The sequence below is a fragment of the Arachis stenosperma genome, chromosome 6, assembly GCF_014773155.1.
Source record: "Arachis stenosperma cultivar V10309 chromosome 6, arast.V10309.gnm1.PFL2, whole genome shotgun sequence".
Taxonomy (NCBI): domain Eukaryota; kingdom Viridiplantae; phylum Streptophyta; class Magnoliopsida; order Fabales; family Fabaceae; genus Arachis; species Arachis stenosperma.
In genome coordinates, this window is record NC_080382.1 from 78872922 (window position 1) to 78890626 (window position 17705).

Here is a 17705-nt window from a genome sequence, read left to right on the forward strand (position 1 = left end):
CTCATCAGTTTTTAGCTGAATTCTTGCAAATCTGTGACACTGTAAAGACTAATGGGGTAGACCCTGAGGTCTATAGACTTATGCTATTCCCCTTTGCTGTAAGAGACAGAGCTAGGACATGGTTGGACTCACAACCTAAAGAAAGCCTGGACTCATGGGAAAAGCTAGTCAATGCCTTCTTGGCAAAGTTCTTTCCACCTTAAAAATTGAGTAAGCTTAGAGTGGAAGTCCAAACCTTCAGACAGAAGGATGGAGAATCCCTCTATGAAGCTTGGGAAAGATACAAGCAATTGATCAGAAAATGTCCTTCTGACATGCTTTCTGAATGGAGCATCATAGGTATTTTCTATGATGGTCTCTCTGAACTATCCAAGATGTCTTTGGATAGTTCTGCTGGAGGATCTCTTCATTTGAAGAAGACGCCTACAGAAGCTCAAGAGCTGATTGAAATGGTTGCAAATAACCAATTCATGTACACTTCTGAAAAGAATCCTGTGAACAATAGGACTAATCAGAAGAAAGGAGTTCTTGATATTGATGCTCTGAATGCCATATTGGCTCAGAACAAGATATTGACTCAACAAGTCAATTTGATCTCTCAAAGTCTGTCTGGAATGCAAAATGCACCAAGCAGTACTAAGGACGCTTCATCTAAAGAAGAAGCCTATGATCCTGAGAACCCTTCAATGGAAGAGGTGAATTACCTAGGAGAATCCTATGGAAACACCTATAATTCTTCATGGAGAAATCACCCAAATTTCTCATGGAAGAATCAAGAGAGACCTCAACAAGGTTTCAACAACAATAATGGTGGAAGAAACAGGTTTAGCAATGGCAAGCCTTTTCCATCATCTTTTCAGCAACAGACAGAGAATTCTATGCAGAACCCCTCCGACTTAGCAACTATGGTCTCTGATCTAATCAAAACCACCCAAAGTTTCATGACTGAAACAAGGTCCTCCATTAGGAATTTGGAGGCACAAGTGGAACAGCTGAGCAAGAAAGTTACTGAACTCCCTCCTAGTACTCTCCCAAGCAATACAGAAGAAAATCCAAAAGGAGAGTGCAAGGCCATCAACATGGCCGAATTTGGAGAGGAAGGAAAGAAAGTGAACGCTACTGAGGAAGACCTCAGTGGGCGTGCACTGACCTCCATTGAGTTCCCCAATGAGGAGCCATGGGAATCTGAGGCTCAAAATGAGACCATAGAGATTCCATTGGACTTACTTCTGCCTTTCATGAGCTCTGATGAGTATTCTTCCTCTGAAGAGGATGAGTATGTCACTGAAGAGCAAGTTGCTAAATACCTTGGAGCAATCATGAAGCTAAATGACAAGTTATTTGGAAATGAGACTTGGGAGGATGAACCCCCTTTGCTCACCAAAGAACTGGATGACTTGTCTAGGCAGAAATTACCTCAAAAGAGACAAGATCCTGGGAAGTTTTCAATACCTTGTACCATAGGCACCATGACCTTCAAGAAGGCTCTGTGTGACTTAGGGTCAAGTGTAAACCTCATGCCTCTTTCTGTGATGGAGAAGCTAGGGATCTTTGAGGTGCAAGCTGCAAGAATCTCATTAGAGATGGCAGACAACTCAAGAAAACAAGCTCATGGACTTGTAGAGGATGTTTTGGTGAAGATTGAAAACCATTACATCCCTGCTGATTTCATAGTCCTAGAGACTGGGAAGTGCATGGATGAAACCATCATCCTTGGCAGACCCTTCCTGGCCACAGCAAAGGCTGTGATTGATGTTGATAGAGGAGAGTTGATCATTCAAGTGAATGAAGAATCCTTGGTGTTTAAGGATCAAGGATATCCCTCTGTCATCATGGAGAGGAAGCATGAAGAGCTTCTCTCAAAACAGAGCCAAACAGAGCCCCCACAGTCAAACTTTAAGTTTGGTGTTGGGAGGCCACAACCAAACTCTAAGTTTGGTGTTGAACCCCCACATTCAAACTCTAAGTTTGGTGTTGGGAGGTTCCAACATTGCTCTGAGAAAATGTGAGGCTCCATGAGAGCCATCTGTCAAGCTACTGACATTAAAGAAGCGCTTGTCGGGAGGCAACCCAATGTTATATTTTGACTATTTTCTTTTGTTATTTTATTTTATTTTGTAGGTTGATGATCATGAGAAGTCACAAAATCAATTGAAAAAGCAAAAACAGAATGAAAAACAGGAAGAAAAATAGCACACCATGGAGGAAGAACTTACTGGCGTTTAAACGCCAGTAAGAGTAGCAGTTGGGCGTTTAATCACCTTTGTTTGCCACTTTGAGCCTTTTAATCCCCTTCCGTTCTATGTTTTACCACATCACTAGTTTTAAGCAGAAAAACAATTAATTATCCCATTTTAATCTTTGGTTAGCTTAAGATAGAGATTGTGTGTCAATTAAGTGTGGAAAACTGTGGGAACTTGGGTTGATGGAAGTGTATAGTGTTTCATTGACAAAATATTGGGAATTTGGGTACCTACTCATGTGAGACCAGAAAATTAAAAGAGCCATGTGCATTGGTATGTTATGTTTACTTTTATATTTTTAATAAAAAAAGAGAGAAAAAGAAAAAAGAAAAAGAAAAAAGAGAAAAAAAAATATATAATATAAATAAATAAATAGGGGACAAAATTACCCCAATGCTAAGTTTAGTAAAAGATCAATGCATATGTGGTGAAATTAAAGAAAAAATATTGGTACATGAGTATGTGAAATATACAAAAGTGGGAATTATGGGTAGCTAGGCATGATTTTAGAGTTACACAGTGTGTGTGTGTGTTAGGTGAGAGCTTAGGGTAATCAAAGATTTATATTATAGCTCACTTGGCCATACATATATCCTCACCCTTACCTTAGCCCCATTACAAACAAGAAAAGACCTCAGGATGTTTGGATTAGTATACTAAATTTTTGTTGATTGGTTAGATGAAGAACAAAGTTTTAGAAAGCATGACTAGAGAAGATGTGAGTGAATTAACCCTAGACACTTGAAAGAGTTAGAGTGATATACACTACCAGTGAGGGTTCAATGCTTGATTCTATGTTTTCTGCTTTCATGAGCTATCTTCTTACAGGTTTACTTATCTTTACTGTATGATTTGAATTAGTGAAATCTGGTTTATGTTTGTCTTGGAGAACTTGTTTACTTTCAACCAAGTAGACAGAGATATTTTGCATGTAGTTTCATTCATATAGATAGGTTGCATGTCATACTTTCTACCATTCCTCTTCACTCTTATAGTTTCTCTTGAGCTTAGCATGAGGACATGCTAATGTTCTAGTGTGGGGAGATTTGATGCACCACTATTTCGTGGTACATCTTGTGCTTAATTGAGTGGATTTTATCTGCTATTCTCACATTTATTCATAGAAATCGCATGTTTTACATTTTCCTTCCTAATTTTATGCTATGATTGAAAACATGCTTCTTTAGTCTTAATTTTGCTATGTTTAATCCTTTCTTATTACCATTCAATGCCTTGATATGTGTGTTAAGTGATTTCAGGGTTTATGGGGGCAGGAATGGCTTAGAGGATAGAAAGGAAGCATGTAAAAGTGGAAGGAATATAAGAAACTTAAGGAATCGCTGAGCTGTCCAGCCTGACCTCTTCGTACTAAATCGACCATAACTTGAGCTACAGAGGACCAAATGAGGCGGTTTTAGTTGTGTTAGAAAGCTAACATCCGGGACTTTGCAACGATATATAATTTTGTCATAGCTGCCTGGCTGTTAGGTGACCTGCATGCATGAATCACGCGTACACGTGACCTGGCAAAAGTTCAATCCACGGGTATGCGTGGACGACGCGTACGCGTGGACGATGCGTACTCGTGGACAACGTATACGCGTGACATGCGCACGTGCTGGGCATATCAGAAATCGCTTGGGGTAATTTCTGGGCTATTTTTGACCCAGTTTTTGGCCCAGAAAACACAGATTAGAGGCTACAAAGTAGGGGAATCCATTCATTCATTATATACTTCTCATAATTCACACTTTTAGGTTTTAGATGTAGTTTTTAGAGAGAGAGAGGCTCTCTCCTCTCTCTTAGGTTTTAGGATTTAGGATTTCCCTTTTACTTTTATTTGTCTTTGTTTTCTAGTTTATTGATTTCCCTTGTTAATTACTTTAGTTTATGAATTCTCATGTTAGATTGATTTTCTATTTAATACAATTTGAGGTATTTCAGATTTATTGCTTCTTCTACTATTTGTTATTGATTGATGTTTGCAATTGGTTATTTGGATTTAATATTCCTAGCTAGTTTTCTATATTTTTATGTTATACCCTCCAAATACTTCACAAAAATGCTTAGAAGGATGTTAGAGTAGGCTTCTATGTTGTTGGCTTTGGTTCAGTAATTGGTGACACTTGAGTTATCAAACTCCCTTGTTAATTGATAATTGGAAGTCACTGATTGATTTGGATTCCACTAAAGCTAGTCTTTCCTTAGGAGTTGACTAGGACTTGAGGAATCAAATTGATTAGTCCACTTGACTTTCCTTCATTCGTTGAGGGTTAACTAAATGGGAGCAACGGACAATTCTCATCACAACTGATAAGGATAGCTAGGATAAGACTTCCAGTTCTCATACCTTGCCAAGAGCTTTTCTAGTTATTCATTTATTCCTTTCGCAATTCACTTTTCTTGTTTCCTATCCAAAATCCCAAAACACACTTTTCTATAACCAATTATAAGCACACTTCCCTGCAATTTCTTGAGAGACGACCCGATATTTAAATTCTTCGGTTATTATTTATTAGGGATTTGTACTTGTGACAAACAATCTTTTGTATGAAAAGATTTTAGTTGGTTTAGAAGCAATACCTTCAACGAGCCTTTATTTGTGAATTCTAGACCACACAAAAATCCGTTCGTCATGCTGTCACCATTCATTCCTCTGAAAGGGCATCTTTCAGGGGGGACAGAAGGAGGGTCGTTCCTACAGGAGGGGGTCCTTGTACGCTCGCGAGAGGAAGTCACGGAGGCTATTCCGCTCATGTGGCAAGTCCCCTCTTGCTCACGCACTCCCTCTTCTTCCTGCTCATCCATCAGACCCAACAGAAAGTCCATTCACGCTAGTTCCCCACATACTGAAATGTTCGGTGGCTCGCTTACTCAAACAGGTCAGATCGTAAGGTGAGGAAGGTGGGGTCGACTGGGAGATGGATGTTGATGAGCTCTGACGCGTGACTCTTTCAGCTTGCCAAATTGTGCGGGGGGGGGGGGGGGGGGAGGGGGTCCACCTGCAAGGACTCCGATGCACAAGTTAGTGTCTGTACGAAGGGTGGTTATTAGGGTTAGAGTAGATGACGTACCTCTGGGGAGGGTAGGTCCTCCCTTTAAATAGTCTGTATTGGAGTGGGTCCCGTGTGAACAAGTCCTCTTTTCTAGAAACTTCCTCTCCAGCTGGACGAATGCTCGGACTTGGGTCCCTACTCTGTTGGGCTGGGCCGGAACAGATTTTTTGTGCTTACTACTATAACTGCAATCAAGGAAGTAATTAAAATGCCAATCAAGGTAATTTAAATTTTCATGTAATAAAAAAGATATATGTATTGGCTGATTTTTGAATTATTTTTCATTTATTCTATTTTTGTGTTCTTTGTTTTATATTTAAATATCAAAAGTATCCATAAGAAATAGCACTGACCATATGAATAAACACTTATTATTGGCTAATCTTTTATCAAATATAGCAGTTGAGATCTCAATTTAATAAGGATTTCATGTTTTGATTGTTGATTGTGAGTTGAGCGTGCTGATTTGCTATATAAACCTTCAAGTGACTTCTTTTCTTTCCCACTTTGTTTCTTGCTCCCATTTTATAAGCAAAATCAAGGAATAATTACATTGTTCTATAGTACTTTTTACTTTTTATGATGGTAACAGTTATTATTATATTGATATTTCATTCTAAATATTACAAGAAAATGGCAAGAAAGGAAAAGGTAGAAAAGTTTGTCAAATATTTAAAACCCAAAACTTTTAAAAAATTTTATTATAAGGGAATTTCAATTTATTTATTCATTAAGAATTTTAATTTTAAAAATTATTTTATTAAAATTAATAAATCAAGTTTTGATAATTAAATTAGAATTTTTATCTAATTTTATAATTATTGAATAATTTCTATATTTAAATTATAAAGTTTAATAATTATAAAATAATAAGAATTTTATATGATTTAATTTAAATAATTGAGATCTAGAATTTAATACTTTTATTTTTATGAACAAAAAAAATTAATTATATTATCTTATATTTTAAACTAGAGTACTTGATTGAAAGCCAGTTAGTAAATTGATAAATAATAGTATTCTTAAAGTGATTTTAAGGATTAAATTAGATTTTAAATTAATACCTTATCCCCTAATTTTATTAAGATTACCTTTATACCTAATTGAAACCCTAACCCTAACTAAATCCAACCCGCATACACACGCCACCACCCCCTTTTCCATTTTCCTCTCACATAAAATTGCGAATACACGATAGCAAAGAAGGAAAGCTGTGAATCAGAACGGGAGAGGAAGGGAGGGAGTCGCGCTGCCACTGCACCCTGTCGCGACAAGCTCTGTAAGACCCATTTTAACCGTTTTGAAATAATATTTTGAAAATAAAAAGGTGAACTTTGAATTCAATGATTTTTTCTGAGTGAAAAAATGTATTTTTTACGGAAAATTTTTGTAAAAATGCGTACCGACACTTAAGCCGACAGTACCGGCTCTAGTCCGATTGGTATCTCGTATTGAGAAAAATAAGATTTTGAAAATTGAATTTATTATTTTGGAAAGACAAAAATAATTTAGAATTGAAAACCAGGAACTAATATTAAATATTTTGGCCCAAAGTTGGGCCAAACGGACCTAAAATGCTAACGGGTTGGACCAGACCCAAGTTGGACCCAAGTTCAGCATATATAAGTACTAACTAATAAGCATTCATCTCATTTTCACAAAGAAAATAAGAAAGGGGCACTGAGTTGAGAAGAGAGGAGAAAAGGCTTTTGTTACTATTCATCTCCTCCTTCAAAGCTCCACAACTTTTGATCCGGAGCTCCGATTGATAAGCCGTTTGTGGCCACGCGTCTGATGTGCGGAAAATGATCCGACACAAAACTCACCGGCAAGTGTACCGGGTCGCATCAAGTAATAATAACTCACATGAGTGAGGTCGATCCCACAGGGATTGAAGGATTGAGCAATTTTAGTTTAGTGGTTGATTTAGTCAAGCGAATCAAGTATTGGTTGAGTGATTTGTGTTTAACAGAAGCTAAATTGCTTGGAATGTAAAGGGGGAAGGGAAAATTGCAGTAAATTAAAGTGCAGGAAAGTAAACTTGCAGAATCTTAAAGAACAAGAAAGTAAATGACTGAAACTTAAAGTGCAAGAAATGTAAATTGCAGTAACTTAAATTGCAAGGAATATAAATTGCTTGAATGTAAAAGAGATTTGAGGACAGCGATTTCAGAATTTAAACAGGAGAAATTGAATTGCAACAATCAATAGAGCAGAAATTGAATTAGGAACAATTAGAACTCAAACAGTGAGGAAATTAGGTGCAGCAAAGGTTCACAGAAGAACCAAAAGTAAATTGGGATCTCAGGACTCCAGAGACTAGGTAGCAAAGCCTAGATCTCAATTGCCTTCCCAGATCCAAGTTCACAAAGCAATTGACAAGAAATAGAAGAAGAAGCCGTAAAGGAAATGTGTTTGAATTCAATTATGCAGAAATGAAATCAAAGAGATTTTGAATGGAGATTGAGACAGAATTTCCTCAATTCTTCACACCCAAAACTCAAAACAAGAAAAGTAAAAGTGCCCAAGCAAGAACGAGGAAGAAGAGAGATCAATTCTCCTCCCCAATTCTCTGAAATCTCAGTGAAGTCACCAAGAGAAATTTCAACAGCAAAGGTTCAAAGGAAAATTCAAAGTTCAAAAGCAAAGCAAAAGGTTCTAATTACATCAAACTAGCTCCTATTTATACACTTTCCATTCTTGGATCTTAGGATTTGGATGGGCTTTTGATTTGGTGAAGAAATGAATTAAATTGGATTTTTAATTCAATTTTTGGCCCAAAAAAAAATAGCTTCCAGGAGGCTGCCCTGCCCTTGTGGAGGTCAGGGCAGGATTTGGTGCTTGGTGCGTTGCTGGTACGGGCGTGGTGCAGGCTGGTGCACAAGATGCTGCCCTGCCCTCGCGGAGGGCAGGGCAGAAAAAGTTGGTGCGCCAGAATTGTGCTGTGGTGCGCTGCTGGTGCTGCCAGAATCGTGCCTTGGTGCGCCAGAAACGTGCCTTGGTGCGCCAGATTCATGCCACAACAAAATGCTGCCCTGCCCTCGCGGAGGGCAGGGCAGTGTTTCCAAATTGAAGTCCCGCGTTCGAATCCTGGCAGAAACACACGCTCATTCAATTTCCTTGGCTTTCTTGGCACCGTAATGGAGCCTAGTTCCTTGCTTCCTCATGGTCCCGTGTTCAACTCTTGTGGCAAGCATTGTAGGCATTTTCCTTTGATTTTCTTCCCTTGGTGAGCCCGATACTGCCCTTGTGGAGGGCAGGGCAAGGTTTTGTTCTTCTTGATTCCAAGGCACAAATTTGTGCTCTGCCCTTGTAGTGGGCAGGGCAGAGTTGCCTTTCATGCTTTGTTCCCTTATGTTGCCCTCCTAGAGGGCAGTGTGCCCTTGTGGAGGGCAATGCTTGCCTTCCTCATTTTGTGCGCCACACTTCTTCTCTCTTTGACCACATTTTCTTCTCCTTGGGCCACACTTTCTTAGGCTACGCTTTTCCCTTTTTTATCTTTTCTTCATCTACAATAAACCAAAACAACCACTCAAAGTATCACTAAATTCAAGAGGCTTATAAATCAATTAAAAATCAATTAAATTTAGCTTAAACCTCATGAGTTAACATTAATTTCATGGTGGTTGTTTGATTTAAAGAAGTTATGCATTTTCACTCCAAATCACTTACTTAGGATGCAAGAAAGTGCATAAATGCTAATAAAACAAGTGAAATTAGCTTGAAAAATGGGTATATGATGACTTGTCATCACAACACCAAACTTAAATCTTGCTTGTCCCCAAGCAAGCATCAAAACTAAGAGAAATTGAAATGAACCAGAAAAGACACATATCCTTATTAGGCATATAGCAGAACTTGATTTATGGGGTCTTTATGCAGACAATGATAACTCAAGTTATTATTTGCTGTCACATAATATACATTTTTCATCAAAGTCTTGCTAAACTTGCTGTTATAAGACTCACTTATTTAATTACTCCCTTGCTAACTTTTCTTTCTTATAATGCTTAACAAGCTTATTCTTTTGGAGGTTTGGTGTCTAATGTTGCAGTAGTAGCCTTTGGCTTTATTTTTTTTTTCTTTTACTCAACATGTTTCCACCACAGACACATGGCTCACTAATTCTTCCTAGGATCATTGATGCCCAGCATCTCTTTGGATAACTAAATGTTCTGTAGCTAAGTTGCTCTTTATTGTGGACTTTCAATTGGCCATCCCAAATCAGTTGATCTAAGTGACCGGGTTTTAAAATACCCCTTAGAATTTACTCATCCAAGCATATCTTAGTACAAGAACACCACAGGCATATGTCCTAGGGTCCAAGCTATTGGTGTCCAACCTTTATTTTTTTGTTTTTCTTGCCACTTTGGCTTTTTCTTCTTCCTTTTCTTTCTTATTTTTGTTTTTGTTCTCAAGGGCTTTTTATTTATTGATGAGGATCTTTATAACAGCAAGCTAACTTACACTTGAATGAAAATGATATTATGCAGCAATTATTTCATGAGTCATGAATTTAATCAAACATATATACCACCATTAACTTCCATTCTACTTATGCAACATTGGATATTTCACTTTTCAATTCAAACCAAATCTCTTTTATTCAAGCATATGGGAAACAAAACAAAATTAAAGCTAAGTGATGGATAACAAGCATTATGCAGATCATTTCTCTAGCTACTTATTGAATAACAGAAAGTACAAGAAAAAGAAATAAAAAGAAATAAACAGTGGAGGCATATCATGTTTCAGACATGCTTCTCCTTATTAAAAGAGTGAAAGAGGGGGAATGAAAGAACTTTGCCACCTTCTATTGGTCGTGGCTGCTGCTTGAGTTTGTTTCAATCTTTTTCTCCTGCATGAACCAAAACAACTAGCCTTAGAACATTGATGTAGTCATTGGCAATTGATTTGTACTAAAGGAAAAGAATTGTTTTGTTTTGTTTATTACTATTTATTATTTAAATTTTTTTTTGTAAATTGTGTCCCTTAATTAAAGATGCTAAAAGTTGGTGAACACCAAACTTATCTTTTATTGAGGGGACGGCTTAGCAATGCAAGCCATTCTTCACAATTGATGTAATTTTAATTTTTTTTTTAAAAAAAAATTTTGATGCATGATTCCTTTCTGTATGGTTTTGATTCCATGATTGGGAAATGATCTTCTGAACATTGTTATACATGCAGGCACCAAACTTAGTGTTTGGTCATATGCTCCATCAAAAGAATTACGCATATGTTCTAAGAATAGCTCCCTTTCTTTTTGAAAAGCAAAAATTAAGTGTGCCTTAAGGGACACCAAACTTAGAAGTCTGACTTCTGCTCTAAAATGAAATATGCATTTATCAAATATGAAAGTTCAAAATCATACTCAGGAAATCATAGCTTATTAAGGAGAAGACAGAAATCTTAAATCATGGGTTGCCTCCCATGAAGCGCTCTTTTATTGTCACTAGCTTGACATTGGACTCCCTTTAGGGTGGTTGATGTTGGTGATGTCTCAACTTGTCACCTCTCACTGTAAGCTTTCTCTGTGTGCCTTGATGCTCAATTTCAATGTGCTCAAGAGAGAGTACTTGGTTGACAGTGTAATAATCTTTTGTTCCCAGCTGTTGATACACTAGTTGCACCTTATCACCTTTGGCAAATCCTTCAGTTGGGATTTTCTTATTCTTCCACCCCTTGTAGGCCTTTTTCTTGTTTTTCTTCTTCTTCTTCCTTGTTAATATGCTTCCTTTGACAGTGACTTGAGTTGTGATACCTTCCTTTTTGTTTATCATCCCAGCTTCTTTGAATTCCTTTTCTCCTTGTACAAGCTCACTCTCTTGTTCTATTGTTTTGTCGGTTGCTTGCTTTGGAAGGAAATCACCACTTGTCTTGCTTGGTTCTTCATTCCTTTGTAATTCTGGAAAGACTTTCAAGATGATGCTTTCCTCATGCATCCTGAGGGTTAGCTCTCCCTGTTCTATATCCACAATGGCTCTAGCAGTGGCCAAAAATGGTCGACCAAGTATTATTGAGTCATTTCCATTTTCTGAAGAATCCAGAATCACAAAATCTGCCGGATAGATGAACTTGTCAACCTTAACTAAAAGGTTCTCAATCAGCCCTTTAGGATATACTACTGATTGGTCCACCAACTCCAAGGATATCTGTATTGGTTTCACCTCCTCTATGCAAGCTTCTTTACCAAAGAAGATGGGATTAGATTTATGCTTGCTCCTAAGTCACACATCCCCTTGTTGATGAATAGGTTTCCAATAGTGCAGGGTAGGAAGAAACCTCCAGGATCTTCAAGCTTAGGAGGGAGTCCCTTTTTGATGAGTGCACTGCATTCTTCACTAAGCATTACAGTCTCCTTCTCATTCCAACTTCTCTTCTTGTTGATGAGCTCCTTTAAGAACTTGGCATACAGAGGCATTTGCTTTAATGCCTCAGCCAAAGGTATGTTGATTTCCAACTTCTTGAAAGTCTCAAGAAATTTGTGGAAGTGCTGGTCCTTTGTTTCTTTGTGGAATCTTTGTGGATAAGGTATTGGGGGTGTCAAGTTTTTCTCCCCTTGAAGTTGTCTTGGAATCGGTTCTTCCATGATTTGCTTTCCTTTCTTCAGATTCTGTGGTTGTTTATTTTCCTCTGTGAGTTTTTCTGAGACATTCTTGGTTGTCATGTCCTTGTTGATGGCCTCATCATTCTTTGTTGGCTCATTGTCGTTCTCCACAAGTTTCTTGGTTGCTCCTTGGTTATCATCCACTAACATCTTTCCGCTTCTCAGTTGCACGACTTTGCATTCTTCCTTTGGGTTAGGAATGGTGTCACTTGGTAGTGAGCTTGATGGTTTTTCAACAGAAATCTGTTTGGAGATTTGTCCAATCTGCCTCTCTAGGTTCTTCATGGCAGCTTCTTGATTCTTTGTTGTCAATTCTTGGTTCTTCATCATTTTTTCCATGAGAAGCTCTAGATTAGTGATCCTCTGGGATTCTTGTGAGATGGGTTGGTTTTGGGGTGTTGATGGATGATGGTAAGTACTTTGGTTAGTTGGATGGTTATTGGGTAGGTGATGGTTAGAATTGGGGTAGTTATTTTGTGGTTTTCTGTATGTGTTTTGGTTAGTGTTTGGCTGGGGGTTGTGGTTTGTGCTTTTCCAATTGTTCTGACTTGAGTTTCTTTGCCATGGTTGTTGGCTTTGATTGTGGTTGTCTCCCCATCTGAGGTTGGGATGGTTCTTCCAAGATGGATTGTAAGTATCACCATAAACTTCATTTGTTCCAGGATTTTGGTTGTGCATGTATTGGACTTGCTCTTGCTGTTGCTCCTCTTGGGTCTCTTCACTTTGCACCCATGTGGTTGATGGTTGGCTTGTAGTGCTCACTACTGCCACTTGTAGGCCATCAATTCTTTTGGCCATTTGCTTAAACTGTTGTTGAATCTGCTGCTGCATCATCTTGTTCTGAGCTAGAATTGAATCCACTCCTTCTAACTCCATTACTCCTCTTCTCTGTGATGGTTGGCGTTGTCTTTGATGAGCAAAGAAATATTGGTTGTTGGCCACCATATCAATGAGGTTTTGAGCTTCCTCTGTGGTTTTCATGAGTTGTAATGAGCCTCCAGCTGAGTGATCAAGTGCTTCTTGAGCCTTTAGAGTAAGTCCTTCATAGAAGTTTTGCAACTTATCCCATTCAGTAAACATCTCTGGTGGACATTTTCTCACTAGAGCTTTATATCTTTCCCATGCTTCATATAAATTCTCAGCCTCCATTTGAGTGAATGTCTGCACCTCAGTCTTCAATCTTATGATTCTTTGAGGGGGTAAAATTTGACAAGAAACTTGCTCACCAAATCATCCCAAGTGTTGATGCTTTCCTTTGGGAACGTTTCTAGCCATTGAGTGGCTTTGTCTCTGAGAGAAAATGGAAAGAGCAACAACTTGTAACTGTCAGGAGGCACACCATTGGTTTTAACAGTGTCACAAATCCTCAAGAAGGTGGATAAATGTTGGTTTGGGTCCTCCAATGGTCCTCCTCCAAAAGAACAGTTGTTTTGAACCAGAGTGATGAGTTGTGGCTTTAGTTCAAAGTTGTTTGCATTGACATTGGGGGGAAGAATGCTACTCCCACAGTGTCTAGCATTTGCAAATGTATAGGAAGCCAGTACTCTTCTTTGTTGTTGATTATTATTGGCTCCTCCTTCTGGTTGATTGGGATTTGATGGATCTCCTTCCATTTCTTGGAATTCCTCCTCAGATTCTTCCTCTCCAATAACGTTCTTTCCTCTTTCAGCTCTTCTAATTCTTCAAAGAGTTCTTTGGTCAATTTCAGAGAGGATAGGGGAAGATCTTCCTGTACCTGTCATACAAACACACAACAATAAACACACAGACCCAGAAAATCAATAAAACTTCAATCTATGGCTAGAATGAAGTTTTAGTTAGTTTAAGCAAAAATTCAAACAGTTAGTGTGTTAGAGAAACAGAAAAGAAAAAATGCTTAATCTAGACCTCCACTTCACTTAATCATTGTCAATCTATTTCAATCCCCGGCAACAGCGCCAAAAACTTGATGTGCGGAAAACGATCCGACACAAAACTCACCGGCAAGTGTACCGGGTCGCATCAAGTAATAATAACTCACATGAGTGAGGTCGATCCCACAGGGATTGAAGGATTGAGCAATTTTAGTTTAGTGGTTGATTTAGTCAAGCGAATCAAGTATTGGTTGAGTGATTTGTGTTTAATAGAAGCTAAATTGCTTGGAATGTAATGGGGGAAGGGAAAATTGCAGTAAATTAAAGTGCAGGAAAGTAAACTTGCAGAATTTTAAAGAACAAGAAAGTAAATGACTGAAACTTAAAGTGCAAGAAATGTAAATTGCAGTAACTTAAATTGCAAGGAATATAAATTGCTTGAATATAAAAGGGATTTGAGGACAGGGATTTCAGAATTTAAACAGGAGAAATTGAATTGCAACAATCAATAGAGCAGAAATTGAATTAGGAACAATTAGAACTCAAACAGTGAGGAAATTAGGTGCAACAAAGGTTCACAGAAGAACCAAAAGTAAATTGGGATCTCAGGACTCCAGAGACTAGGTAGCAAAGCCTAGATCTCAATTGCCTTCCCAGATCCATGTTCACAAAGCAATTGACAAGAAATAGAAGAAGAAGCAGTAAAGGAAATGTGTTTGAATTCAATTATGCAGAAATGAAATCAAAGATATTTTGAATGGAGATTGAGACAGAATTTCCTCAATTCTTCACACCCAAAACTCAAAACAAGAAAAGTAAAAGTGCCCAAGCAAGAACGAGGAAGAAGAGAGATCAATTCTCCTCCCCAATTCTCTGAAATCTCAGTGAAGTCACCAAGAGAAATTTCAACAGCAAAGGTTCAAAGGAAAATTCAAAGTTCAAAAGCAAAGCAAAAGGTTCTAATTACATCAAACTAGCTCCTATTTATACACTTTCCATTCTTGGATCTTAGGATTTGGATGGGCTTTTGATTTGGTGAAGAAATGAATTAAATTGGATTTTTAATTCAATTTTTGGCCCAAAAAAAATAGCTTCCAGGAGGCTGCCCTGCCCTTGTGGAGGGCAGGGCAGGATTTGGTGCTTGGTGCGTTGCTGGTGCGGGCGTGGTGCAGGCTAGTGCGCAGGATGCTGCCTGCCCTCGCGGAGGGCAGGGCAGAAAAAGTTGGTGCGCCAGAATTGTGCTGTGGTGCGCTGCTGGTGCTGCCAGAATCGTGCCTTGGTGCGCCAGAAACGTGCCTTGGTGCGCCAGATTCATGCCACAACAAAATACTGCCCTGCCCTCGCAGAGGGCAGGGCAGTGTTTCCAAACTGAAGTCCCGCGTTCGAATCCTGGTAGAAACACACGCTCATTCAATTTCCTTGGCTTTCTTGGCACCGTAATGGAGCCTAGTTCCTTGCTTCCTCATGGTCCCGTGTTCAACTCTTGTGGCAAGCATTATAGGCATTTTCCTTTGATTTTCTTCCCTTGGTGAGCCCGGTACTGCCCTTGTGGAGGGCAGGGCAAGGTTTTGTTCTTCTTGATTCCAAGGCACAAATTTGTGCTCTGCCCTTGTAGTGGGCAGGGCAGAGTTGCCTTTCATGCTTTGTTCCCTTATGTTGCCCTCCTAGAGGGCAGTGTGCCCTTGTGGAGGGCAATGCTTGCCTTCCTCATTTTGTGCGCCACACTTCTTCTCTCTTTGACCACATTTTCTTCTCCTTGGGCCACACTTCCTTAGGCTACGCATTTCCCTTTTTTATCTTTTCTTCACCTACAATAAACCAAAACAACCACTCAAAGTATCACTAAATTCAAGAGGCTTATAAATCAATTAAAAATCAATTAAATTTAGCTTAAACCTCATGAGTTAACATTAATTTCATGGTGGTTGTTTGATTTAAAGAAGTTATGCATTTTCACTCCAAATCACTTACTTAGGATGCAAGAAAGTGCATAAATGCTAATAAAACAAGTGAAATTAGCTTGAAAAATGGGTATATGATGACTTGTCATCAGCGTCGCTCTCGCCGAGTCCGTCATTTCTAACTAAGTTTTGTTGGTAAGAAAATCTTTCTTTAGCTCTAGTTTTCTGCCTTAGCCCAAAACTCGAAAATGGCTTTGGATTTTTGAGTTTTTTTGTGTTTTTGTTGTTTAGGTGTAATCTAGTTTGGGTGATGATGAGCGGATATTTTATACGCTTTTTGGCATCATTTTCATATAGTTTTTGTTATGTTTTGTTTAAGTTTTATTATGTTTTCATAGGTTTTAGTGTAAAATTCATTTTTTGAGATTCTACTTTGAATTTGTGTGTTTCATAATGACTTTAGGTATTTTCTTGCTGAATTTGAGGAGCTTTGGAAAAGTCTGATTCAGAGACAGAGAAAGGACTGCAGATGCTGTCAGATTTTGACCTCTGTGCACTCAAAGGAGCATTTCTGGAGCTAGCGAAGTCTAAATGGTGCGCTCTCAACGGATATGGAAAGCTAACATCTAGGAATTTCCAGAAATATATAATAGTCTATACTTTTCTCTGGAAATGAAGGCCCAAAACTGGCATTCAACGCCAGCACTTCACCCTCTTCCTGGCATTGGATGCCCAATAGGAGCAGCTGGCGTCCAACGCCCAAAAAGGAGTCCAAAGCTGGCGTTCAACGCCCAAGAAGGGTACTAGCTCATGGAGTCACCTTTAGCTTAGCCGAAACACTCACCAAGTGGGCCTGGAAAGTGGATTTTCGCACTACAAGACTAGTTTATCTTATTTTTGTAATTCTTAATTATTAGATTAGTATATATAGACCAAGGATCATCCTTGTTCAGGACCTTATGCCATATTTTTTAATACATTACTACTTTCTGTAAGCTATGAGTCACTAATCTACTAGGTTAAGGTTAGGAGCTCTGTTGACTTTTATGGATTAATAATATCATTGTTGTATTTCAATCTATGCTTGATTCTATTCTAAGATGTATCTTTGTTCTTCATCCTAATGAATTGGGAGTGTAACTTGACCGTCATCCCTATTCTACATGGGTTCTTGCGAGTCCTTAATGGGATAGTATTGAACCACAAGCTTGATTATACATCTCTTAGACGGCTAATCCACGACTTCATTTGGGACTTGGAAACATCAGTTCAGCCAAGGTACAGGGCGATTAGGGCCTTTGTGGTAGAGGCTAGAATCAAGACGCAGCGTTCTCTGATCCGGAAGATCCGACCTTGTCTGTGGTGTTTTGAGTAGGATCACCAAGGAAATCGACTGTTAGAGCTTCACCCCGTTCAGATTGGATGACCACTGACCTGGCAGTTGATCAGAAGCAGAGGAGATTAATGACCACTGACATGGCGTTAGTCACTTACAGCCTGCCATGGAATGAATCATTAGAAGATGAAGTAGACGGTGAGAAAAGTTGGTCCAGAAGGAGGAAGCATCTCCGAAGCTATACCGTTCTCTCATCACTGATTTCACACCAATTAAGGAATTCTATCTTTATTCTGTTTTTATGTGTTTTTCATAACAACTATATTTTCTATCCACCTGACTAAGATCTACAAGATGGCCATTGCTTGTTCAAACCAACAATCTCCATGGGTTCGACCCTCACTCACCTGAGGTATTACTTGGATGACCCGGTGCACTTGCCGGTCTATCTGTGCAAATGTTGCGGAGTCAATTTCGTGCACCAAGTTTTTGGCGCCATCGCCGGGGATTGTTCAAGTTTGACAAACTACCGGATTGTCTTGTTGCTTAGATTAGGTTTTTTTTAGTATTTTGTTTCGTGTCTTTTGTTTTCTTTTTCAAAAACTTTTTCAAAATCCATCTTTTCTTTGCCTTTTGTTTGAGTCTAGTGTCAGTTCTTAAGTTTGGTGTCCCTTGTGTGTTCTTTATTCTCTTTAAATTTTCAAAT

At 38.7% G+C, this 17705-nt stretch overlaps 1 non-coding gene across 1 annotated transcript; it reads right to left on the reverse strand.

Moving 5' to 3' along the window:
- Positions 1-212: 212 nt before the first annotated feature.
- Positions 213-320, reverse strand: LOC130937120 (small nucleolar RNA R71). The gene has a single exon (XR_009068352.1). It is a non-coding gene; the product is annotated as a small nucleolar RNA R71 (small nucleolar RNA).
- Positions 321-17705: the final 17385 nt, after the last annotated feature.